At 46.8% G+C, this 27,622-nt stretch overlaps 1 protein-coding gene across 1 annotated transcript in view; it reads right to left on the bottom strand.

The window, feature by feature from the left end:
* LOC138516898 (zinc finger protein 658B-like) overlaps window positions 1–26,445 on the bottom strand; it is a 75,986-nt gene extending 49,541 nt beyond the window's left edge. The window contains exon 1 of the mRNA XM_069632352.1: window positions 26,323–26,445. The gene's annotated coding sequence lies outside the window, so the exon portion shown is untranslated. The remainder of the gene's footprint in view (window positions 1–26,322) is intronic.
* Window positions 26,446–27,622: the final 1,177 nt, after the last annotated feature.

The raw sequence follows: 27,622 nt of genomic DNA, 5'->3' as shown, positions 1-27,622 counted from the left end.
CGTGTGTTTTGCTAGCACGCTAGCTAAGTGCAATCTATATCCCTTTTAAATTGCATAATGAACACAACAAAGATGTACAATCTGCACAGTACTACTTTCAAAGATGACTTAAAAGCCCCTAAAATGGAGGGACATTTGGAAGGCATCGAAAATTGTCAAATGTCATCAGTTAACATCTCCAAATGAAGTTATCAACACAGGACTCAATACAAGGATGGATCTCGTTGAATGCCATTAGCCGTGCCTCCAATGGAGACGGAGGAGCCCTTAATATTGCCATTAACTTCTACTCACTTAGTTAAAAATAAGCTAAACCAGAATTTGGGACACACCATCTCGACCTCAACAATAAAACGCCATATAAACAATTGGATTACAAAAAAAAACAAAGATCCCGGAGTCTGAATGAATTTGAATCTCTTTCTTGGGTAGTAAACCCAATCCCACAAAATCGACCTAATAACATTGATTTAAATGACTCAAACAGGCGCATCACTACTTTTAGTGAAATACACGAGATCCCGCAGCACAACACTGATGTGAATGATCCTGTTCAAATGATTCAACACAAGAATGATCTCTCCACTCCATCTAAGCCTAGTGCAAAAACGGTTTAGGGATCAAGACTCGGTGAGGACATGTTGTGAAATCCCCCGACAGTAATTCCCATATTGCCCAACAGAGATGTCCTGATCCCACGTTATCAAGGCCACACTTAGATAGGATTGTGAAGTCAAATTTTGTGCTTAATTCGCTGGTAAATGTTTTCAAATCTTCAAAAGACGAAGTTCACACTTATTCAGGAACTCACTAAGGAAGTGTGCAACTGTGATTCTACTTTGGTTGGTTTGAATGGAGCTTTGCATCATCAATTTTAACAAATTGTAACACAATTGTAACACAATTGAAAATGAACAAACAGGAACAAATGGATGGAGAGAAAATCCTAGCAAATGACCTCAACCTTTTAAAGACTAATAATGACCTTATGTGGTCTGATATTGTAGCCTCCTTTTTGGCCCAAAATTCTGTGAACGCTGGTGCAGCAGATCAAGCGGCAATAGTCTCCTGTAAACCCGAAAAAGGAGATGACACTCCACTCTCTGCCTCTTTGATGGAAGAATGTACACGTCTGGCCCAGACCGTGGATGAACAAACAACAAATGATGTGATAATTAAGTAGAATTCTGATCAATTGCACAATAGCTCTAATTCTACCCCTCATCCACATTCAAACACTGCTCGGCCTCGAGTAAGTAATGCCAGACAACCCATCCTGACCCAGGAACCGGAGCAAGACCATGAATTTCACAATAATGAGCCTGTTAAAAAAAAGAAAAGCAAGAAGAAAACTAAAAAGAGTGCTCAAACGAAAAATGAAGAGGTTGACCAATCCCAAAAACCAAACCATAACCAAAAAAGTGGGAAACAAAAAAAAGCGGGAAAAAGAAACTTCTTCAAAGCCCTAGACAACATAAGTCAGGGCAATGCTAAAAGGTCTAAGATCGTGAAAGGCCCCAAACTGGGTGCGAAGGCCGTCCATCAGAAGTCACATGACGACATAAAATGAAAAGATCTTCTAGATCCGGTGTTGGAACCCTTGCCGCACCTCCCCCTGACTTAGCCAATGGGAAATCTAAAACTACCACAGGGTTGCAAACTGACGAACTAATAATGAAGGAGTCTATTCCAGATAAACCATTGAAACTTGTTTTGCACAAGCCTTTTGCTATCCTCAAATTATGGTTTCAACAAATTAACCCCAAAAAAGGTCATCCTGCACTCACTCTCAGTAACATCCTATAATACACCAAGACGATTCCTGACCTTTATCTCTTTTCATCAAACAACATTGGGAGACTTTCATTTCCTTATGATAAAACCACACACATCGTGGAGATAATATTGAAATTGAAGGAAGGTGCAAGTGCATTGTTGACATGTGCAACAGAACTGAAAAATATTGGAGTAGAGGTATTTTCGACATGTACGCCGCTGCCCCAATAACTCCGAAAAATGATTGACCTTGTTTGACTTCTGATGTGAAAGCAACTCTACTACCCAGCTGTCATGTGTGAGATTTGGATGGAACTGCTCTCAAAGCACTAGTTCAAACCAGGCATATACAGACAAAACAAAATTATTGTCTCTACTTTCTGACATAATAACTGAGGTCTTCAATCGTATAAATGCCACTGAAGTTAAACTCTAGGCACAAGACACAAAAATCAATGTATTGAGCTGGAACACAAGGGGTCCTCAGTCATTCAGCATAAGGACATTAGTCAGAGCATATTTCAAGCCTCTGATCTGGTCTTCCTTCAGGAGACATGGCTTAGGACGAACTGCATCTGGATGGCTTCACTTTAATCTGTCAGCAAGCCACTTGTCCAATTCGTGGCCGCCCTTCTGGCGAATACGTAACACCACTGAATCCGAAGTCATATGTATAAGTAAAGACATCCTTGCACTCAGGTGCAACATTAGGTGGGACTCAACGTCCCGTGGTCTCCAATTATTAAACATAATGGAACCCTGCGACTAGCGAACTGACATCTTTTCTTGAAGACTTCTCATCCATTCTCACTGATCTTAAAATCAGTTTCCCCGACGACCTTCTCTTGATCGGTGGTGACTTTACCGCATGCTGTTCCCCCTTTGATCGGCTCTCTTCTAAATCAAGGCCATACTTAGATAGGATTGTGAATGTTAGCAAGTGCCACACTTAGATAGGATTGTGAAGGTTAGAAAGTGCCACACTTAGATAGGATTGTGAAGGTTAGCAAGTGCCACATTTGGACAGAATTGTGAACAATAGCCTGCGTTGCATCGAGATAGCATTGTGAATGATAGCAAGTACCACATTTAGATAGAATTTTGAACATTAGCCTGTGTCGCATATAGACAGGATTGTGAATGTCGGCCAGTGCCACATCTAGACTGCATTGGGAATATTACCAATGCCACATTTAGATAAATTGTGAATTCTACCTTACTTTGCATCTAGACAGGATTTCTAAGGTGGGCCAGTGCCACATCTGGATATAATTGTGAATATTGGCATGCGTCATATATAGACAGGATTGTGAATATTAGCCAGTGCCGGATCCAGGTAGAAATGTGGAGATATTCACGTGCAACATCTAGAAAGAAGGTGGAAATTTAGCACATATCACTTCTAGATAGCGAGGCCAATAATTTACCCACTAACAATTTCACCCCTCTGTATACACCTCTCAAACTCTAACCAAACACAACCACAAACCTAAAGCACAACAAACCGCACAGACTTCACTACACCGCAACAACAAAACAAACCACACATAGCTTTGCACAACAGCACACAAAGGCTACCGACTGGAAAGCACCCCCAAGCTCATCGAACGGTGTCAACCAAACTGAAGCTGCCAACATCACTGTTCTCTTGCACTTATCCCGCTCGTTCCCACTAAATCACCACCCAACCCCTTTCCTTTTCAGATCCACCAGAGCGCCAGGGGACCACTCCGGTGGTGATAGTGTGTGGTACAAATATACTTTAACATTAACAAAAAAATCACTTTCTTTACCTCTTTCTCTGTCTATCTCGAGGTTGCGCTATGAGTTAGGTCTGCATTCTTTGAAATCATATTATAATTGGAAGGTTCTTACCATCTACAGACAGATTCTAATTCCTAAAGAACACTCAATGTATGATGATATTCATGTCCATCTCTCTGTGCAGAAGAACTCATATTTGACAAGTTTACACACGCTGCAGAAACGATCGTGTACAACTGTGAATGTTCTAGTTCCAACATTATAGAAAATCAAGACAAGTTAAAGCTTGCACTTATGCAAGCAGACTGGATAAGTATTAGAGCCTTGATTAGTCATCTAAAGAATACTGAAACATTTACTCTATGTGAAAAACCCAGTAAATATGTTCTCCCTTACATAAGACGATTTCCCAATCCTGTGTTGAGAGCTGAGCTGTTGCGTTTTAGTCTTAATCTCATCAAATCTAACAAAACACAACAGAAATTAGTAAAACTTGATCCTTCTGCTGGAGAATGTACTCTGTGTAGCGAAGGATTAATTCAAGATCTGAGACACTTGGTCATATCATGTTCCTCTACTATTATCTAATTTCCGATGAAGAATGTGTAAAAAGTCCTTATTTCTGATTATACCTGCTATTGCGATGTTAGTCGCTACAGCGGTCAACAACTCCTTTTCTGTAGGCTTGGTCCCAGCCATACTTAAGCAGGTCATGGTAATACCACTTTTAAAGGAAGCTTCACTTGATCCTCTACTCCCATCAAACTGTCGCCCCATCTCTCTACTTCCATATCTTATGAAGTTGCTGGAGGTGATAGTTACTCCCATGTTGAGTTCTATTCTGGAAGGTATCTCTGTTTTCAATCCATTTCAGTTGGGCTTTAGGCCCGGAAGAGGGACTGAATCAGGATGACCGGGCGAGGTTGGCTGATCAGGGTGGGGGCAGCGTCCTGATCAACACCATTGACCATACCATTCTGCTTCATAGGTTATCACTGGCTGGCCTGTCAGTTCCGGTGCTTGATTAGTTCCGGTCTTTAACTGACCGCTCCCAAGTCCTGGCACTGCAACCATTTAGGTCATCTTCTAAGGCTTTGTCATGTGGTATTCCCTAGGGATCGGCCTTTTCTCCTATTCTCTTTAATTTATATGTTCAGCCCCTTGTCCATCTGATCCAGCCCTATGACTTACGCTGCCATATGCATGCGGATGATACCTAGATTATTGTTCCTCTGAGTTTGGAAAACTCATTTGAGACAGCCATGGCTAGAGCCTGTCTTAAAGCAGTAGGAGATTGTATGAGCCTTAATGGAGGAAAAACAGAGGAGCTAGTGGTGGGTCCGCCGTCAGCCATCCACTCCTGGACACCAAATTATTGTCCCCACTCGCTGGTCCCTTTTCTTCACCCTGTAACTATGGCTAAGAATCTGGGTGTCAAAATGTCGGCCTCCCTCTTGATGGAGTTTCAGGTTAGTGCAGTTTGCCAAACAGGTCATTTTAAGTTTCAAGTTCTGCGTAGTGTGCTACCGTTTTTCCCGATGGGGCTGTGGGTCCCGGTGGTGGCCTCCAGGACTTTGAGTTCATTGGACTACTGTAATGCCCTTTACTTGGCCCAACCTACCTATCTTTTGGACCAGCAGCAGATACTGCAAAACACTGCAGTAGCATGCTAGCATACATGATATGGATAGATATAAATGAAAAAAACAAGCTATGCATATAGCACACGACACATTAAACAATCTCCTGGTCTTTTCCGCTTGTTTGCCTATGTCTCCAAATAGATATTTTTGCGGAGACATGGTTGCTGGGATCTGTGTAATGTCTTCCAGTATTTCCACAACCTCTTTCCAGAATACAATAATTAGGGGGCATTCCCAGTACATGTGGTATGACCCTGCCTGACTAGTTTTTTTATTTAGGGCATTCCCCCGATTGGGCCGCCAAGAATTTTGCCATCTTCGCGGGGGTGTAGTGTAGCCTATTTAGGATCTTGAACTGAACCAGTCGAAGGCCGGCATTCAAAGATACCGACTTGGTAAGCATACAATATTTGGTCCACTTTTCATCCGGAATGCTCAGATTTAGGCCTTTCTCCCATTTGGCTTTGATGTGATTCGCAGTAGGGGTATGTGTTTGAACTAATGAATATAATTTGGAGACTCCAATCCCCGTACCTGATTTGGTAGCTTGTATACACGGGTGTTATGGTGGTTCGTCTGGAAAGTGTGGCCAACGTGCACTAAATGCCGATTTCATTCTATGATATTCAAGTATTTTAAGTGGTTCCCCTCCTATTGCCTCCCCAAATTCCTCCCTTGTTACAAATTTCCCATTCCTAAACATGTCTCGCATTCGGATTTCTTTGTTCGGATCCCAATGTCTTTGTATTGTTTTGTCCAGCGTGGGCGGTATACCAGGGTATTTCCACAAAGGGACATCTGGGTCATATGGGGTTTCTATTTTCCGTTTTGTATACAGTGCTGTCCATGCGCGTACTGTGGTTCCTATTGGGTCATAAGGGCAGGAGTCTTTGTATTGGGGATAGAATATAATAGAGCGGAGGTCTATTGGATGTGCCGCAAATTTCTAGAGCCATATATGTGGTGAGCGGTCCTCCGGGTCATACCAATGTTTTGCAAATTGCGCTTGCGCCGCTAGCTAATATAGTTCGAAGTCTGGTGCAGCTAAGCCCCCAGTACAATAAGGTTCAGTGAGCTTTTCCCATTTCATTCTAGTGGTTTTCCCATCCCACACAAAGGACACCGCCATTGCTCTAATTTTTTCAAAGAAGTTTCTGCCCGGCCAGATTGGTATATTAACAAAAAGATAAAGTAACCTGGGAAGGACCACCATTTTAAGGATAGCAGCCCGGCCATTTAGGGATATAGGCAGCTTAGCCCATGTTTGAAACTTTACTTTCAGTCCCTGTATTATTAATTCATAATTTTCCGTATACAGTGTTTGTTTATAATAATAATAATAATAATAATTTGGCATTATATAGCTTTATCCTGAGATATCATTATACCTAAGTATCGTATGTGTCCGGTTGCCCATTTGAGATTTTCAGTTGACAATGGGCATGTGGTGTGAGGTGTAAGTGGTAGTATTTCCGATTTCCCGTTATTTATTTTATAGCCCGAGTAGTCGGCGAATTTGTATATGTCTTGCATTAGGGTGTCGGGGTCCCGGATGTACAGTAAAGTGTCGTCCGCATATAGCGAGATCGACTAGGGTGGGCCGGACATTCTTATTCCTCTATCCCCATGTTTTAGTCTAACCATTAAGGCCATGTGTTCGAGGGTTAATGCAAATAGTATTGGTGAGAATGGGCAGCCCTGTCTAGTACCTCTACCCAGCGTGAATAGGTCCGAAATCATATTGTTTGTGAGAACTCTTACCCCAGTTTTGCCATACAATAATTTAACACATCTGATGAAATTGGGGCCCATTCCAAACCTGTCCAGCACTTCAAAGAGATGTACCCAGGATACCGAGTCGAATGCCTTCTCGGCATCCAGGGATATCGCCACAGCCTGTGCCTCTGGATCCACCTGTGCCATTATTGCAAACAGTCTACGCAAGTTCAATGCACTGGATCGTGTAGGAATTAAACCGTTCTGATCCGGATGGACCAGGGACGGCATGTTCGGAAACAACCTGTTTGCCAAGACCTTGGCGAAAACTTTAGCGTCAATGTTTATGAGTGAAAGCAGCCTATACAATGATATGTCTTGTGGAGGGCATCAGGGGTTCGGCGGCACTGTTATTATCGCTTCTCGCAAAGACTCGGGGAGCTCATTTAATTCCAATGCTTCTTGCCATACCTTTAGCATGATTGGGACCAGTTCTTTACCAAATTCTTTATATAGTTCCACCCCCAACCCATCGGATCCCGGGGCCTTTCCCGATTTTAGTGATTTTATAGCTTCTGTGATTTCTTCCTCAGTAATTGGGCTTTCAAGGGCCATTTTAGCTTCTGGTGGGAGGGTCGGGAATTCCAGGCCATCTAAGTATTATGTATTTCTGGTATTGTTTTTTTATCATTATTTGAATATAGTTTGATAGAATTTTAGGAATTCCTGATTTATGGTCCGACTCCCGGTGACCCCCCTCCCTCCATGCCTTGGAAGTTCGTTATTAGCGTGTGTTGACGGTCAGCTCTAATGATGTTGGCCAGGGCGCTTCCTGCCTTGTTCTCTTCCCCGGATCTGCGCGCCCTTGTTGGGGCTGCCATGTATTGTACTTCCCTTGTTGCCAGCCTGACAAATTCTTTTAGGAGATGATTTACTTCTGCTAGTGTGTCTGTGTTTCGGGTTTCACTATAGGAATTTTCCAACCGTCGAAGTTGAGTCTCCGTTTCGGTTAGTTCACGCCTCACTGATTTCAGCAGTCCTGTAGTTTTGGAGATCAATGCCCCTCTTACCCAGACCTTAAAAGTCTCCCATAGCGTAGAGTGTCGGTCTACTGTCCCCACATTGTTATTAAAGAATTCTTCCATTTCTATATGTAATGATTCTGTCACATTGGGATCCTGGAGTATATTTGCGGGCATTCTCCATCTCTTCTGTGGTTTTGGGACGTTTCTAAGCGTTAGTTCCGGGGATACTGGGGAGTGATCGAACATTGTTCGAGGGTGTATCTCACATTTCTCGAGCATACTCAGCATGTCTTCAGACAACAACCAATAGTCGATTCGTGATTCTGAGTTGTGTACACTCGAATAATATGTGTATTCCCTGGTGCATGGATGTAGTGCTCTCCATGCATCTCTCAGTGTCAATTGTGGCATGATCTGGTCTAGTATAGTGGATGCTTTGGATTGCGTCCGTCTGACCTTAGAGGATCTGTCCAGATCTAGATCCAGCACCAGGTTGAAGTCTCCACCCCATACTATGTTGGAGGTGTAAAGTGTTGCCAACAATTCCAGTATGTTTAGGTAGAAATCTGGGTCATCTATATTTGGATCATATGTGTTGACTAATACAATTGATCTGTCTGCCATCTCTCCCCAAACCATTACATATCTTCCCTGGGGGTCGATTTTATGACCTTTGGTCTGGAATCCCAACGATGGATGCAGGATTGTTATTACTCCTCGTGCCTGAGTGGAGTATTCTGTGTGGTATCTCTGTTTACCCCAAGAGGGGAGTATGTTTGTGTTGCTGGGGCCCTGTGTATGCGTTTCTTGCAGCATAACTACATGGGGGGAGTGTCCATTAATATATGTTCCGATTTTTCTGGTTTTTGAGGGATTATTTAGACCTCTAACATTCCATGACAGGAGTTTGATTTTCATCCCACTGTCACTGTTAACATTCCCCGTCATTGTATCTGCTCATTATAGTATTTTGGTGTAAGTACCATTTAGTATGCACAGTGCAATTCTCTGTTAGACCATTATCAAAACAACTTGCACAACTTTCCAACAGTTCAACAGGTAGTCCTTCCTTCCCCTGTCCCTCCCGCCCGCCACCCCCATCATCCACCCTAACTTGATGATTGAACCATACAAAATTTTGGAGATCTCCTGGGATTGCCATGCTGTCGCTGTATGGCCACTAGTTACAGGCTCACAGTCCGGCTTCCTTATTCATTTACGGTGCACCCCGCATATTTCTGTTTCTTTCCGTTTCATCTTTGTGGCTGGTGTTTATTTCGATTCATCAAATACTTGGGTAGTATCAGTCTGCTCTAGGGGGAGATCTACCATTTTGATCTGGGCCACAGCCTGCCGGGGGTAGAGGTATGTTGGCTTCTATATAGGCCATGGCATTCTCGAAAAAATGTGCTCTTCCCCCATGCTGGTTTCGCATTTTAGCAGGAAATATGAATGCATATTGGACCTTTCGTGCTCTCAGCAGCCTTTTCAATGGCTCATAGGATCATCGGCTGGCCTGGACTCCCGCCGAAAAATCTGGGTATATGTGGATACAGTTTTCTTCATAGTGTAATATGCCTTGCTCTCGGGCCTTCTTAAGTATTGTATCTCTGTCTCTGTAGTTGAGTAGGTGTGCTATGATCGTACGGGGTGGTGCTCTGGGTTTCGGCAATGGGGCCAGCGTGCGGTGTGCTCTCTCAACCAGGAAATGTTCTGAGAAACTTTCGGGCCCAAAGAGGGTCTGCAGGAGGGTTTCAACTTGTTGTTCCATTGCTCCTTTACTGAATTTTTCAGATACACCAACAATCCTGATGTTTCGCCGAGAGCGAGATTCAAGATCTTCACATTTGGTTTGTATTTTAACAAATTCGCCTTTCAACTGCATTATGTCTCGATCGTGGTTAGCAATGGTGTCTTCATTGGTGCTAATTCTGCCTTCTGCTTCTGTAATTCTGGAGTTTTCTTTATCTACTCGTGCCTTTAAGGATCCAATAGATGATACGATATCATCTAATTTCACATTTATCGCAAGGAACCCATTTTGGACAATGGTAGTTAGCCTGTCAACTTTGTTTTTGCTTTCGGCATCATTTCGGGCATTGGAGGTGGTCGGCGTTCCTGGCCCAGGTTCTGACATTTGGCTGTTAGTAAATGAGTCCATTGGCCCTTTCTTCCGGGCCCCTGCTCCTTTTGGCATTTTGTCAGATATTCGTTTTATCTTTATGTGATGTTTCCTAACGTGCCGATCCAGAGTCTCCAGTAGCTTTAGCGTATACTATGCGTTTATATAATATCTAAATCTCTGATGCATGCACCCGCGCTTCAGCCTCTCCATTAATATCGTCCCAAACCGGTGTTTGATATATTACAATTTGTTACTGCGGAGCGTTCGGGTTCTTTTGTATTCCTGTTGCCGAACTGCTTTTATTATCTTCTGTCCAGGTGTTGTATTCCCCAGTTTATTCTGAGTATCCACCCTTTACGTGCTTTTTGGCATATTTTCCAACTCTGCATAGAACTTGTTTGCGCTGCGTTCGGGTTTGCGTGTTCTGCTGTGTGAAGGTCGTGATCTATCAATTGTTATGGTGTATAGTAGCTTCAATCATAGTTTTCATCAAGCCTTATTTTTTCCGGATTTCGTTTAAATACAACTTTGTGCTGTTTTCAGATTAACCGTGCCTCAGAGGTAGGGTGTTTATTTATAGGATTATTTTCACTTCCCGTGTCTCTTTCCAGGCTCTGCATTACGCTCGTGTGTGAGTGGGTTGTGGTCTCCCACGTATTTTTGAAAATTATGCCTGCTAAGTCCGTTTCGGCCTGCCAGGGTTTTATACTTGTTGCTGCAGAGTATGGGGCATTGCTGATTCCCTTCAGTTGTGGGCCGCCTTAACGCATCAATAGAACATTGAATCTTCACTTCCTTATGTGTGCTGTTTCGCCAGCCGGACCCGATGTTAGTCCGCTTTCAGGGGGTGAGCTCCGTATCCACCGCTGCTAACTCCTTGGGAGGGGATGCACAAGGGCCTACGCAGTTATCCCGCAACGCCGGGTTCCAACCAGAGGCGGGCGGCCGCCTTGTTGCTGCGTAGTCGCTCGGCGCCCTTACCTTACTATGGCTGTACCGCTCCCCACTGCAGGTCCTCAGGTTTCTGGAGCCGGTGGTGCGACACGGTTCGGGGTCTTCCTTGATTTGTCAGCGCAGTGGCCACGTACGGGCCGATTGGGTGCTGTCTGGATTGAGGTGTCGGGATTTCTCTACCCCGCTCCTCTTCGCACGTCTGCTTCAGACCTTCAATTTCCCCTCATAGCAGGAGTGTAGCATTAAATAGCCATGCCGAATCGACTGTCTCCTCGTTCGCCGGGTTGTAGCAGGCCGTTAGGTCGCTATGGTCTGTTGGCAGGAATGTCTGCAACTGTTTCCTGGTTTCACGCGGTTCTGAGAAGCGGCTCGCGCTACCTCCCTCGACCCCTCGAAATTCACTTCGCTGTATTTCCTTGTCAGAGTGGCCTTTCTCTCCAGGATTTTTTCTGTTGATGGCGAGGATCTTTAGCTGCACTCTCCGCTTCTTTTTTATTGTTCTGCGGGGTGCTCTGGGTCAGGATCTTTCTGTTAGGATGTTCGCCGGGATGGAGCTCTGGCTCTAGGCGGCCATTTTTCGTTTGCGGACAACAGCGCTCCCCACATCAAATCCGTTTTAAATTGCAGGACACATGGTTTGAAACATGGAGCAAATAATATACACAGACAATTATTGTATCAAAAAATGTCAGACTAAAATGACACTGTCAGGAAACGGTATGCTCGTAGTTAACATGCGTAGTTAAATACTGGTGTAAAACATGAAACACTATCAAATAGCGGTGCATATCATTCATCAGAAGGCAGCACTCTGGAACATGGTGTATTCCCTCTTGCCCCCAATGAACCAAATCCTCTGTCCAGCTCTTTACACTACGCACACAGTCTATCACCAGCCCAGCAACAATCTGGCTACGAATGCCACTTTACCCCTCATGGAGCAATGACCCTGCTCACATCATTAGCCCACTGCCACCCATTCTCCTCCCAACTGTGCCGTGCCCACGAGTAGCCTAATCTTGCAGTGCTGGCTTTCCAATGACAGCGGCGTGCCCACGAGTAGCCTAATCTTGCAGTGCTGGCTTTCCAATGACTGTGCCATGCCCACAAGCAGCCTAATCTTGCAGTGCTGGTTTTCCAATGACTGTGCCGTGCCCACGAGTAGTCTAATCTTGCTGTGCTGGCTTTCCAATGACTGTGCCGTGCCCACGAGTAGACTAATCTTGCAGTGCTGGCTTTCCAATGACTGTGCCGTGCCCACAAGTAGCCTAATCTTGCAGTTCTGGCTTTCCAATGACTGTGCCGTGCCCACAAGTAGCCTAATCTTGCAGTGCTGGCTTTCCAATGACTGTGCCGTGCCCATGAGTAGCCTAATCTTGCAATGACTGTGCCGTTCCCACGAGTAGCCTAATCTTGCAGTGCTGGCTTTCCAATGACTGTGCCGTGCCCACGAGTAGCCTAATCTTGCAGTGCTGGCTTTCCAATGACTGTGTCGTGCCCATGAGTAGCCTAATCTTGCAGTGCTGGCTTTCCAATGACTGTGCCGTGCCCACGAGTAGCCTAATCTTGCAGGGCTGGCTTTCCAATGACTGTGCCGTGCCCAAGAGTAGCCTAATTTCGCAGTGCTGGCTTTCAAATGACTGTGCCGTGCCCGCGAGTAGCCTAAACATGTAGTGCTGACCTTCCAATGATTGATCTTGGGCTCTGCCCAATTGATAAAATGCACACTCCATTCTCACAGCCACTAATCACATTGAAATACACCGGCACCCATGATTCGAATACATCGGCACCTCTGGATACATATGATTCTCCCTCTGATTCCTGAGCGCTCCTTTTTGCAATGCCACACATAGAGGTCATCAGTATGGCAGAGGTCCACTCTACAAGACCAATTTACATAAAACACCAAGCTTCAACTGGCTTTTCACTTAATTTGAAGTAGAGACATACTTTCCGGGGGGAGGGTGGGTGTGTGCGGGTGCACGTTTCCTAGGGATCAAAACTGGAACCCTGTGTACAAGCCCTGACGTGTTTCAAATGGTTAATAACCATAATGGCGCCTGCCCGGACCTCTCAGGATAGCACCTGTTCATCAGGGGGTGAGGCGGCAATGCAGTGTTCAAAACCATATATCTTACCGAATTCACAAAGGATATCGATGTGTTTCATCTTGTTTTCAAGTCTAGTCTTGCACAAACAACTTGTCCAGAACATGAAAGTAGGTTTCCTGCTGCTATCCCCCACCTCTCATAGAGCAGCCCCCTTTCTGAAACAGTGAAATGTTCCTTTCTCCTCCATGCACCGATGCATTTCACTTTGCCACAGCAAACTGTTGGGGCTAATGTCCGGTGCATAAATAGTCTCTCCAAGCCACGATTTCAGGAACAACTATGGTTAATGAACAGATGTATAAGATTACAAATAATTACCAACCCCTCTTTGCTATCCATCACCGGCCACATCCATCGCCCCGTAGCACCTTCTAATGCTTCCTCCTCATGCCATCAACACCTCACGCAAACACATTCTCAGACAACTCCGACCACATCCCTCGACCCTCAGCACCTTCTAATGCTTCCTCGTCATGCCATTGATACCTCACGCAAACACATCCTCGCATTCACAGACAACTCCGACCACATCCCTCGACCCTCAGCACCTTCTACTGCTACCTCCTCATGTCATCAATACCTCACACAAACACTTTCTCACATTCACAGACCACTCCGACCACATCCCTCGACCGTTAGCACCTTCTAATGCTTCCTCCTCATGCCATCAATACCTCACACAAACACTTTCTCACATTCACAGACCACTCCGACCACATCCCTCGACCGTTAGCACCTTCTAATGCTTCCTCCTCATGCCATCAATACCTCACACAAAGACTTTCTCATATTCACAGACCACTCTGACCACATCCCTTGAACCTCAGCACCTTCTAATGCTGCCTCCTCATGCCATCAATACCTCACGCAAACATTTTCTCACATTCACAGACCACTCTGACCACATCCCTTGACCCTCAGCACCTTCTAATGCTTCCTCCTCATGCCCTCAATACCTCCCACAAACACTTTCTCACATTCACAGACCACTCTGACCACATCGCTTGACCCTTAGCACCTTCTAATGCTTCCTCCTCATGCCATCAATACCTCACACAAACACTTTCTCACATTCACAGACCACTCTGACCCACAACCCTTGACTCTTAGCACCTTCTAATGCTTCCTCCTCATGCCACCAATACCTCCCACAAATAGTTTATCGCATTCACAGACCACTCTGACCACATCCCCCTGACCCTTAGCACCTTCTAATGCTTCCTCCTCATGCCATCAATACCTCACACAAACACTTTCTCACATTCACAGACCACTCTGACCCACAACCCTTGACCCTTAGCACCTTCTAATGCTTCCTCCTCATGCCACCAATACCTCCCACAAATAGTTTCTCACATTCACCAACCACATCCCTTGACCCTTGGCACCTTCTAATGCTTCCTCCTCATGCCATCAATACCTCACACAAACACTTTCTCACATTCACAGACCACTCTGAGCACATCCCTTGACCCTTAGCACTGTCTAATGCTTCCTCCTCATGCCATCAATACCTCACACAAATACTTTCTTGCATCCACCGACCACATCCCTTGACCCTTGGCACCTTCTAATGCTTCCTCCTCATGCCATCAATACCTCCCACAAACACTTTCTCACATTCACAGACCACTCTGACCACATCCCTTGACCCTCAGCACCTTCTAATGCTTCATCCTCATGCCATCAATACCTCACGCAAACTTTCTCACATTCACAGACCATTCCGACCACATCACTTGACCCTTAGCACCTTCTAATGCTTCCTCCTCATGCCATAAATACCTCATGCAGACACTTTCTCACATTCACAGACCACTATGACCACACCCCTTGACACATAGAACCTTCTCATGCCATCAATACCTCACAAAAATACTTTCTCACATTTACAGACCACTCTGACCACATCCCTTGACCCTAAGCACATTCTAATGCTTCCTCCTCATGCCATCAATACCTCCCACAAACATTTTCTCATATTCACAGACCACTCTGACCACATCCCTTGACCCTCAGCACCGTCTAATGCTTCTTCCGCATGCCATCAATACCTCACACAAACACTTTCTCACATTCACAGACTACTCTGACCACATCCCTTGACCCTCAGCACCTTCTAATGCTTCCTCCTTATGCCATCAATACCTCACACAAACAATTTCTCACATTCACAGACCACTCTGACCACATCCCTTGACCATTAGCACCTTCTAATGCTTCCTCCTTGTGCCATCAATACCTCATGCAAACACTTTCTCACATTCACAGACCACTCTGACCACATTCCCGGACCCGTAGCACCTTCTAATGCTTCCTCCTCATGCCATCAATACCTCACACAAACACTTTCTCACACTCACAGACCACTCTGACCACATCCCTTGACCCCTAGCACCTTCTAATGCTTCCGCCTCATGCCATCAATACCTCACGCAAACAGTTTCTCACATTCACAGACCACTCTGACCACATCCCTTGACCCATAGCACCTTCTAGTGCTTCCTACTCAAGCCATCAATGCTTCACGCAAACACTGTCTCACATTCACAGACCACTCCGGCCACACACTGATACTGCAGTTGGACGTTTTTTACGTCAAGTTTGTGATGTGTTTAAGGTGAATTTTGGGCCTTGAAACCCTTGTGTATAGGTGCGTTATAAATGCCATATCATATCAATTTTAAAATAATGCATAAAACTGACCATAAACACATATTTAATTATTAACCCCACGTAGCACATGTAAAATTCTTGAGAGTGCAGGTCCAGTGTAATTGGTTTACAAAATCAACTTTGTGATTGAGGTTTCTTAAATGTCTGTATTACAACTGCAGCTCCTCTACTGATGAAGCATATTCATGTCCAGGCACAACATACTGTTCATTTGTGGGCATTTTTAGAGCTGTAAGGGAGAAAACTATTGTCAAAAGCTGGCTGACTGAGAATAGAAATATGCAGAGGTAACAACGCTGTTGAAAGATTTTTAGATAGAACATTTAAATGCTGGGCACAGTGCACTGCTACCACCTAGAGGCTTCACAGTCATTGCAGCATCTTTATTATAAATAAAGATTTCATGAAGAGGCTTGCCCGCTCGGACTAGCAGAAATGATACACGCCCTATCAAAAAGCACTCGCCTATGCGAGGCTGTGGATGTTTTGGTGGGAAGCAGTCCCAGCCTTTACAGGGTGGAATGAAGGGATGCCTGGGGATGCTTGTGGTCTCGTGCAGAAGGGATTTGAACTAGCAGTTCGGGCTGGACTGCCCCTTTCGGGGTGGGACCAAGCATGATTTGCATATGGCCGTTCCCCCGTTTGTAATGGCTTGGCAGGCGAAGAACGAGACTGGATTACTGTCTTGGACAGATTTATTCATAAGACATTTTTCATTATGAATGATTCACCAGTCACACATGCATCATACACTTTTAAACTTTCTTGCTAAGAGTACCAAACTTTACTTCTAGTTCAACTACCCGTGGTAAAATGTGTTACCTCTTTTATACACTGGGGCTCTTCCCTGTAATTTCACACCCTCTTTGTCATTGAATACACTTATAGACAGAAAACACAACCCCACTGATTCAGTTTTAAAAATGCCTTTTTTTAATATGCACTATTATTTGAAACAGGTTATGCGGTATGAACATTAATACAAAACAGCACCTCTACATTAGATTGCATGACCAGTCGGTATTCTGTGAGTAGTTCCAGCCATTACCGGGTCCTATGGTGGAAAGTAGTGCTAGTTTTCACATGGTGGCATGATGGGTAGTGTCAGTTAATACAGGGTGGTATGATGGGAGTAGTCCCAGCTCCTGCAACAAGGGGAGTAATCCCAGCTATTACCGGGTCCTTTGGTGGAAAGACGTCCTAGCTTTCACAGGGTAGCGTGATGGGTAGTGTCAGTTATTACAGGGTGGTATGATGGGAATAGTCCCAGCTCCTGCAACAAGGTATGCTGGGAGTAGTCCCAGCTATTACCAAGTCCTTTGGTGGTAGGTAGTCTCAGCTTTTACAGGTTGGTATTCTGTGAGTAGTTCCAGCCATTACCGGGTCCTATGGTGGAAAGTAGTCCTAGCTTTCACATGGTGGGTAGTGTCACCTGTTACAGAGTGGTATGAGTGCAGTATCAGCTATTACAGGGTGGTATGATGGGGGTAGTCTCAGCTTTTACAGGGTGGTATGATGAGTAGTCTCGGCTATTACAGGTTGGTATTCTGTGAGTAGTCCCAGCAATAACCGGGTCTTTTGGTAGGAAGTAGTTCTAGCTTTCACAGGGTGGCACGATGGGTATTGTCACCTGTTACAGAGTGGTATGAGTGCAGTATCAGCTATTACAGGGTGGTATGATGGGAGTAGTCCCAGCTCCTGCAACAAGGTATGCTGGGTGTAGTCCCAGCAATTACTGGGTACTTGGTGGGATGTAGTCCCAGCTTTTAAAGGGTGATATGATGGGAGTAGTCCAGGCTCCTTCAGGGAGGTAGGCTGCGAGTAGTTTCAGCTATTACTGAATGCTTTGGTGGGAAATAGTCCCAGCTTTTACAGGGTGATATGCTGGGCGTAGTCCACGCTCCTTCAGAGAGGTATGCTGGGAGTAGTCCAGGCTCCTTCAGTGTGGTATGATGGGAGTAGTTCCAGCTATTACTGGATGCTTTGGTGGGAAGTAGCCCCAGATTTTACAGGGTGGTATGATGGGAGTAGTGCCAGCTATTACAGGGTGGTATGATGGGAGTAGTCCAAGCTATCACCAGGTGGCTAAGTGGGAAGTTGTCCCAGCTATTACAGTGTGGTATGGTGGAATAAGTCCCAGCAATTACAGGGTACTTTGTTGGGCAGTAGTCCCAGCTTTTACAGGGCGGTATGATGGGAGAAGCACCACCTATTACAGGGTAGTAGGCTGGAAGTAGTCCCAGCACCTGCAGGGAGGTATGCTAAGAATAGTGCCAGCTATTACAGGGTGGTATGCTGGGAATAGTCCAAGCTATTACCAGATGGCTTAGTGGGAAGTTGGCCTAGCTATTACAGTGTGGTATGCTGGGAATAGTCCAAGCTATTACCAGATGGCTTAGTGGGAAGTTGGCCCAGCTATTACAGGGTGGTATGCTGGGAATAGTCCAAGCTATTACCAGATGGCTTAGTGGGAAGTTGGCCCAGCTATTACAGGGTGGTATGCTGGGAGTAGTCCAAGCTATTACCAGATGGCTTAGTGGGAAGTTGGCCCAGCTATTATATTGTGGTATGCTGGGAGTAGTCCAAGCTATTACCAGATGGCTTAGTGGGAAGTTGGCCCAGCTATTATATTGTGGTATGCTGGGAATAGTCCCAGCTATTACCAGATGTCTTAGTGGGAAGTTGGCCCAGCTATTATAGTGTGGTATGCCGGGAGTAGTCATAGCTGGGTTTCCCGCTTCATGCTCCTGCCTCCTGTGCCTCTTTATCTGTACTTCCTGCTTGGTCACCTCATCCCCTTGCCTCCAATACTTGGTTGCTGCCCCCCTATTCTGTACTTCTTTGCCTCCAGTGCCTCTTCGGTCCTGTCCTCAGGCTCTTTGCTCTGTGTTTCCATCTTGTTCCGTTTGTCTGGCTACCTTTAGGTACTTTGCTTCTCTGCCTTAATACACCTCCAGGATCAGTGTCTACACTGCTTCTACAACATGCAAATACGGGGAGGGGAGCCCCTGGTGTGGGGGAATCAGCCCCTAATTGGAGTTGCCTTGACACCAGCCTGAATTAGTCCGGACTCAGCATATTTTAAGAGCTGTGTATTTGTTGTCTGGCTTACACACCATAGATCAGGATTTTCTCTCCCCCCTGGGCCAGTTGTCTAAATTGTAAGAATCAGAAGCCAGGTCCCCAGCATCTGAAGAAGCCTCTGGGTTTTTAAAGTGCGTGTCCACCTGCCAGGCTGTCATTTGTATTTCAATTCTGTGGTGTTCCTTGGAGCTGTAATGTAAAACTCTTTTGTTAGATAAGGGCTGCCTAGTCATATGACAGGTTATTTATAACGCGCTTAATACCCAGAGGTTTCTAAGCACGGACCCGGGGATCGAACCTATGGTGCTCCGTGACGTCTTGCTTCCAAGGCGAGCACGTTACCCCTGAGCTATCCTCCAGAGACATAGTAGTCAGCAATTAAATCAAAGGATCATGGGGCAAGTTCCCCTTCAGTAACCCTTTCATGTAATACAGGATGGCAGGATGGGAGTAGCCTGGTATGATGGGAGCAGTCTTAGCTAATACAGGGTGGAATGATGGTGTATTCTCAGCTATTACAGGATGGCATGGTGGGCATAATCTCAGCTATTACAGGCTGTATGATGGGAGTAATCTCGGCTACTGCAGGGTGGTATGATGGGAGTTGTCTCGGCTACTGCGGGACGGTATGATGGGAGTAGTCTCGGCTACTACAGGGTGGTATGATGGGAGTAGTCCCAGCAAATACACTGTGGTATGAAGGGAGTAGTCCCAGCTACTGTAGGGTGGTGTGATGGGAGTAGTCTCATCTACTACAGGGTGGTATGATGGGAGTGGTCTCAGCTACTACAGGGTGGTGTGATGGAAGTGGTCTCGGCTACTGTATGGTAGTATGATGGGAATAGTCTCAGCTACTACACAGTGGTATGATGGGAGAAGTCTCAGCAAATGCAGGGTTGCATGATGGGAGTAGTCTCAGCAAATGCAGCGTTGCATGATGGGAGTAGTCTCAGCAAATGCAGGGTTGCATGATGGGAGTAGCCTCAGCTACTACAGAGTGGTATGATGGTACTATGGGGTGGTATGATGGGAGCAGTTTCAGCTACTACAGGGTGGTATGACGGGAATAGTCATAGCTACTACAGGGTGGTATGACGGGAGAAGTCCCAGCTACTGCAGGGTGGTATGATGGTAGTAGTCTCAGCTACTGCAGAGTGGTATGATGGTAGTAGTCTCAGCTACTGCAGAGTGGTATGATGGGAGTAGTCTCGGCTACTGTAGGGTGGTATGATGGGAGTAGTCTCAGCTACTACAGGGTGGAATGATGGGAGTAGTCTCAGCTACTGCAGGGTGGAACGATGGGAGTAGTCTCAGCTACTGCAGGGTGGTATGATGGGAGTAGTCTTAGCTACTACAGGGTGGTATGATGGGAGTAGTCTCAGCTACTACGGGGTGGTATGATGGGAGTAGTCTCAGCTACTACGGGGTGGTATGATGGGAGTAGTCTCAGCTACTATGGGGTGGAATGATGGGAGTAGTCTCAGCTACTGCAGGGTGGTATGATGGGAGTAGTCTCAGCTACTGCAGGGTGGTATGATGGGAGTAGTCTCAGCTACCACAGGGTGGTATGATGGGAGAAGTCTCAGCAAATGCAGGGTTGCATGATGGGAGTAGTCTCAGCAAATGCAGGGTTGCCTCAGCTACTACAGAGTGATATGATGGCACTATGGGGTGGTATGATGGGAGTAGTTTCGGCTATTAAAGGGTGGTATGATGGGAGAAGTCTCCGCTTTTACATGGTAGTATGATGGGAGTAGTCTCAGCTATTACAGTGTAGTACGATGGGAGTAGTGCCATCCACTACAGGGTGGTATGAAGGGAGCATTCTCAGCTATTACAGGGTGGTATGATGGGAACAGTATCAGCTATTACAGGCTGGTATGATGGGAGAAGTCTCAGATACTACAGGGTGGTATGTTGTGAGTAGTCGCGGCTACTGCAGGGTGGTATGGTGGGTGTATTCTCAGCTACTGCAGGGTGGCATGAAGGGAGAAGTCTCAGCTAGTACATGGTGATATGATGGGAGTAGTCTCAGCTACTGCAGGGTGATATGATGGTGGTAGTCACAGCTACTACAGGGTGACATGATGGGAGAAGTCTCAGCTACTACAGGGTAGTATGAAGGGAGTAGTCGCAGCTACTACAGGGTGGTATGATGTGAATAGTCTCGGCTACTGCAGGGTGGTATGATGTGAGGAGTCTCGGCTAGTGCATGGTGGTATGATGGGAGTAGTCTTAGCTACTGCAGGGTGGCATGATGGGAGTAGTCTCGTCTACTGCAGGGTTGTATTATCTGAGTAGTCTCAGCTATTACAGGGTGGTATGGTGGGTGTTTTCCCAGCTACTGCCGGGTGGTAAGGTGTGAGTAGTCTCAGCTATTACAGGGTGGAATGATGGGAGTATTCTCAGTTATTACAGGGTTCAATGATGGGAGTAGTCTCACCTACTGCAGGGTGATATGATGGGAGTTGTCTCAGCTAATGCAGGGTGGTATGATGGTGGTAGTCCCAACTACTACAGGGTGACATGATGGGAGAAGTCTCAACTACTACAGGGTGGTATGATGGGAGTAGTTCCAGCTATTACTGGATGCTTTGGTGGGAAGTAGCCACAGATTTTACAGGGTGGTATGGTGGGAGTAGTGCCAGCTATTACAGGGTGGTATGATGAGAGTAGTCCAAGCTATCACCAGGTGGCTAAGTGGGAAGTTGCCCCAGCTATTACAGTGTGGTATGCTGGGATAAGTCCCAGCAATTACAGGGTACTTTGTTGGGCAGTAGTCCCAGCTTTTACAGGGCGGTATGATGGGAGAAGCACCACCTATTACAGGGTAGTATGCTGGAAGTAGTCCCAGCACCTGCAGAGAGGTATGCTAATAATAGTGCCAGCTATTACAGGGTGGTATGCTGGGAGTAGTCCAAGCTATTACCAGATGGCTTAGTGGGAAGTTGGCCCAGCTATTACAGGGTGGTATGCTGGGAGTAGTCCAAGCTATTACCAGATGGCTTAGTGGGAAGTTGGCCCAGCTATTACAGGATGGTATGCTGGGAATAGTCCTAGCTATTACCAGATGGCTTAGTGGGAAGTTGGCCCAGCTATTACAGGGTGGTATGCTGGGAATAGTCCAAGCTATTACCAGATGGCTTAGTGGGAAGTTGGCCCAGCTATTACAGGGTGGTATGCTGGGAGTAGTCCAAGCTATTACCAGATGGCTTAGTGGGAAGTTGGCCCAGCTATTACAGGGTGGTATGCTGGGAATAGTCCAAGCTATTACCAGATGGCTTAGTGGGAAGTTGGCCCAGCTATTACAGGATGGTATGCTGGTAATAGTCCTAGCTATTACCAGATGGCTTAGTGGGAAGTTGACCCAGCTATTACAGGGTGGTATGCTGGGAATAGTCCAAGCTATTACCAGATGGCTTAGTGGGAAGTTGGCCCAGCTATTACAGGGTGGTATGCTGGGAGTAGTCCAAGCTATTACCAGATGGCTTAGTGGGAAGTTGGCCCAGCTATTACAGGGTGGTATGCTGGGAATAGTCCAAGCTATTACCAGATGGCTTAGTGGGAAGTTGGCCCAGCTATTACAGGGTGGTATGCTGGGAGTAGTCCAAGCTATTACCAGATGGCTTAGTGGGAAGTTGGCCCAGCTATTATAGTGTGGTATGCCGGGAGTAGTCAAAGCTGGGTTTCCCGCTTCATGCTCCTGCCTGCTGTGCCTCTTTAGCTGTGCTTCCTGCTTGGTCACCTCATCCCCTTGCCTCCAATACTTGGTTGCTGCCCCCTATTCTCTACTTCTTTGCCTCCAGTGCCTCTTCGGTCCTGTCCTCAGGCTCTTTGCTCTGTGTTTCCATCTTGTTCCGTTTGTCTGGCTACCTTTAGGTACTTTGCTTCTCTGCCTTAATACACCTCCAGGATCTGTGTCTACACTGCTTCTACAACATGCAAATACGGGGAGGGGAGCCCCTGGTGTGGGGGAATCAGCCCCTAATTGGAGTTGCCTTGCCACCAGCCTGAATTAGTCCGAACTCAGCATATTTTAAGAGCTGTGTATTTGTTGTCTGGCTTACACACCATAGATCAGGATTTTCTCTCCCCCCTGGGCCAGTTGTCTAAGTTGTAAGAATCAGAAGCCAGGTCCCCAGCATCTGAAGAAGCCTCTGGGTTTTTAAAGTACGTGTCCACCTGCCAGGCTGTCATTTGTATTTCAATTCTGTGGTGTTCCTTGGAGCTGTAATGTAAAACTCTTTTGTTAGATAAGGGCTGCCTAGTAATATGACAGGTTATTTATAACGCGCTTAATACCCAGAGGTTTCTAAGCACGAACCCGGGGATCGAACCTGTGGTGCTCCGTGACGTCTTGCTTCCAAGGCGAGTACGTTACCACTGAGCTATCCTCCAGAGACATAGTAGTCAGAAATTAAATCAAAGGATCATGGGGCAAGTTCCCCTTCAGTAACCCTTTCATGTAATACAGGATGGCAGGATGGGAGTAGCCTGGTATGATGGGAGCAGTCTTAGCTAATACAGGGTGGAATGATGGTGTATTCTCAGCTATTACAGGATGGCATGGTTGGTATAATCTCAGCTATTACAGGCTGGTATGATGGGAGTAATCTCGGCTACTGCAGGGTGGTATGATGGGAGTAGTCTCGGCTACTGCGGGACGGTATGATGGGAGTAGTCTCGGCTACTACAGGGTGGTATGATGGGAGTAGTCCCAGCAAATACACTGTGGTATGAAGGGAGTAGTCCCAGCTACTGTAGGGTGGTGTGATGTGAGTAGTCTCATCTACTACAGGGTGGTATGATGGGAGTGGTCTCAGCTACTACAGGGTGGTGTGATGGAAGTGGTCTCGGCTACTGTATGGTGGTATGATGGGAATAGTTTCAGCTACTACACAGTGGTATGATGGGAGAAGTCTCAACAAATGCAGGGTTGCATGATGGGAGTAGTCTCAGCAAATGCAGGGTTGCATGATGGGAGTAGTCTCAGCAAATGCAGGGTTGCATGATGGGAGTAGCCTCAGCTACTACAGAGTGGTATGATGGTACTATGGGGTGGTATGATGGGAGCAGTTTCAGCTACTACAGGGTGGTATGACGGGAATAGTCATAGCTACTACAGGGTGGTATGACGGGAGTAGTCCCAGCTACTGCAGGGTGGTATGATGGTAGTAGTCTCAGCTACTGCAGAGTGGTATGATGGGAGTAGTCTCAGCTACTAGAGGGTGGTGTGATGGGAGTCGTCTCGGCTACTGTAGGGTGGGATGATGGGAGTAGTTTCAGCTACTACAGGGTGGTATGATGGGAGTAGTCTCAGCTACTAGAGGGTGGAATGATGGGAGTAGTCTCAGCTACTACAGGGTGGAATGATGGGAGTAGTCTCAGCTACTACAGGGTGGAATGATGGGAGTAGTCTCAGCTACTACAGGGTGGTATGATGGGAGTAGTCTCAGCTACAATGGGGTGGTATGATGGGAGTAGTCTCAGCTACTACAGGGTGGTATGATGGGGGTAGTCTCAGCTACTAGAGGGTGGTATGATGGGAATAGTCTCAGCTACTACAGGGTGGTATGAGGGGAGAAGTCTCAGCAAATGCAGGGTTGCATGATGGGAGTAGTCTCAGCAAATGCAGGGTTGCATGATGGGAGTAGTCTCAGCAAATGCAGGGTTGCATGATGGGAGTAGCCTCAGCTACTACAGAGTGGTATGATGGTACTATGGGGTGGTATGATGGGAGCAGTTTCAGCTACTACAGGGTGGTATGACGGGAATAGTCATAGCTACTACAGGGTGGTATGACGGGAGTAGTCCCAGCTACTGCAGGGTGGTATGATGGTAGTAGTCTCAGCTACTGCAGAGTGGTATGATGGGAGTAGTCTCAGCTACTAGAGGGTGGTGTGATGGGAGTCGTCTCGGCTACTGTAGGGTGGGATGATGGGAGTAGTTTCAGCTACTACAGGGTGGCATGATGGGAGTAGTCTCACCTACTACAGGGTGGAATGATGGGAGTAGTCTCAGCTACTACAGGGTGGAATGATGGGAGTAGTCTCAGCTACTACAGGGTGGTATGACGGGAATAGTCATAGCTACTACAGGGTGGTATGACGGGAGTAGTCCCAGCTACTGCAGGGTGGTATGATGGTAGTAGTCTCAGCTACTGCAGAGTGGTATGATGGGAGTAGTCTCAGCTACTAGAGGGTGGTGTGATGGGAGTCGTCTCGGCTACTGTAGGGTGGGATGATGGGAGTAGTTTCAGCTACTACAGGGTGGCATGATGGGAGTAGTCTCAGCTACTACAGGGTGGAACGATGGGAGTAGTCTCAGCTACCACAGGGTGGTATGATGGGAGAAGTCTCAGCAAATGCAGGGTTGCATGATGGGAGTAGTCTCAGCAAATGCAGGGTTGCATGATGGGAGTAGCCTCAGCTACTACAGAGTGGTATGATGGTACTATGGGGTGGTATGATGGGAGTAGTTTCGGCTATTAAAGGGTGGTATGATGGGAGAAGTCTCTGCTTTTACATGGTAGTTGATGGGAGTAGTCTCAGCTACTGCAGGGTGGTATGATGGGAGTAGTCCCAGCTACTAGAGGGTGGTGTGATGGGAGTCGTCTCGGCTACTGTAGGGTGGGATGATGGGAGTAGTTTCAGCTACTACAGAGTGGTATGACGGGAATAGTCTCAGCTACTGCAGGGTGGTAAGGTGTGAGTAGTCTCAGCTATTACAGGGTGGAATGATCAGAGTATTCTCAGCTATTACAGGGTTCTATGATGGGAGTCCTTTCAACTACTACAGGGTGGTAGGATGGGAGTAGTCCCAGCTACTACATGGTGGTATGATGGGAGAGGTCTCAGCTACTACAGGGTGGTATGATGGGAGTAGCCTTGGCTACTGCAGGGTGGTATGATGGGAGTAGTCTTGGATACTAAAGTGGTATGATGTCACTACAGGGTGGTATGATGGGAGTAGTCTCAGCCATTACAGGGTGGTACCATGGGAGTAGTCCCAGCTACTACAGTGTGGTACGATGGGAGAAGTCCCAGCTACTACAGGGTGGTATGATGGGAGTAGTCTCAGCTATTACAGGGTAGTGTGATGGGAATAGTCTCAGCTATTACAGGATGGTTTGATGGGCACAGTCTCCGTTATTACAGGTTGGTTTGACGGTTGTATGTGGGTGTATTCCCAGTTACTGCAGGGTGGCATGGTGGACCTAGTCCTGGATACTGCAGGCTGGCACTACCTGCCTAATTTTACGGTAAAGCTGCCCGGCCTTTTCAACAAAGTGCTCATATCTCAAAGAATGACACGACCTACAAATTGCATCAAACATCTGCAGCTGCTGGATCAGGCACTGCATTTATAACCTACCAGGGGTGCATATATAGACAGCTCCATAGAGCTAAGGATCCAGGCTATAGTCAGGGAAATGCATCTCTCACCGTCCATAGGCGGCACAGGTGCCACAGCCGGGCAAGACGTCGGTGGCAAGGAGACAAGAGGGCTCCATCTCTCCAGACTGATGACCCTGAAAAGACAAGGTGGCGAAAAATTCACATTGCGCATGTGCAGAGAAATAGACTGGTTCCTGACGCATGGCCGATAGATCGCAGAGTCTCAGTGCGCATGTGCAGAGGAGCAGGGTTTCCGCGTGACGCCTGGCCATAGATCGTGGGTTCACACTGCGCAAGTGCAGATAAATGGACCATTTCCTGCCGCATGGCCGATAGATTTTATGGTCTCAGTTGCATGTGCATAGGACCCGTGCTTCTTCATGACGCCTGTCCGATAGATCCTCGGTTCACACTGCGCAGGTGCAGAGAAATAACTTCTTCCGCACGCATGGCCGATAGATTGTACGGTCTCAGTGCGCATGTGCAGAAGAGGCGGGCTTCTGCGTGACGCCTGGCCATAGATCGTGGGTTCACACTGCGCAGGCGCACAGAAATGGACTGCTTCCACACGCATGGCCGATAGATTGTACGGTCTCAGTGCGCATGTGCAGAAGAGGCGGGCTTCTGCGTGACGCCTGGCCATAGATCGTGGGTTCACACTGCGCAGGCGCACAGAAATGGACTGCTTCCACACGCATGGCCGATAGATTGTACGGTCTCAGTGCGCATGTGCAGAGGAGCAATCCTTCTTCCCGACGCCTGGCCGTACTTCGTGTGTTCACACTGCGCACGTGCCTTGGAATAGTCTTCCCAGTTAAAACCCGTTAATTTGTCGGTAGGAAGTTGGCCAACCTCAAACATGGGAATGGCAGAGTCGCCCTGCCCGAACTTGGTGCCCGAACTTGGTGCAGTGATCCGGCATAGCTAGGATCTCTGCCACACGTGTTTAATACATACATGCCAACATTCTGTGACCAAAAATCTGTAGGAATCTTAAAGTTTCAAAAATAGTCAGTCGAGGAGGTAATGATAGGAATAGGGCGCGTCAGCAGCCCATTGTCATTGAATGAGCCCGCCGCAGCGGGTGTATTCAATGACAATGAGGCGCCTGCCACGCCTTCTGCCATCACGCCAGCTCGGGGGAGCCCTTGAAAGACTCACCAGAGTTGACGTGGTGGGGGGGCTAATGGCGTCTTTTGTGAAAGGCACTCGCGGCGGAGGGGCGCCTTTAGCCCACCGCCGTGGACGCCTTTTACATCAAAGGCCTGCATGCTGCGCCTTCTCCCGCTACGCCAGCTCGGGGAAGTCCTTGAAAGACTCCCCCGAGCTGGCGTGGTGGGGGGCTAAT

Source organism: Ambystoma mexicanum, chromosome 6q (genome assembly GCF_040938575.1).
Source record: "Ambystoma mexicanum isolate Mex_15411 chromosome 6q, UKY_AmexF1_1, whole genome shotgun sequence".
In the NCBI taxonomy this organism is placed as follows: Eukaryota; Metazoa; Chordata; class Amphibia; order Caudata; family Ambystomatidae; genus Ambystoma; species Ambystoma mexicanum.
This window is presented reverse-complemented; position numbering and strand designations above follow the sequence as displayed.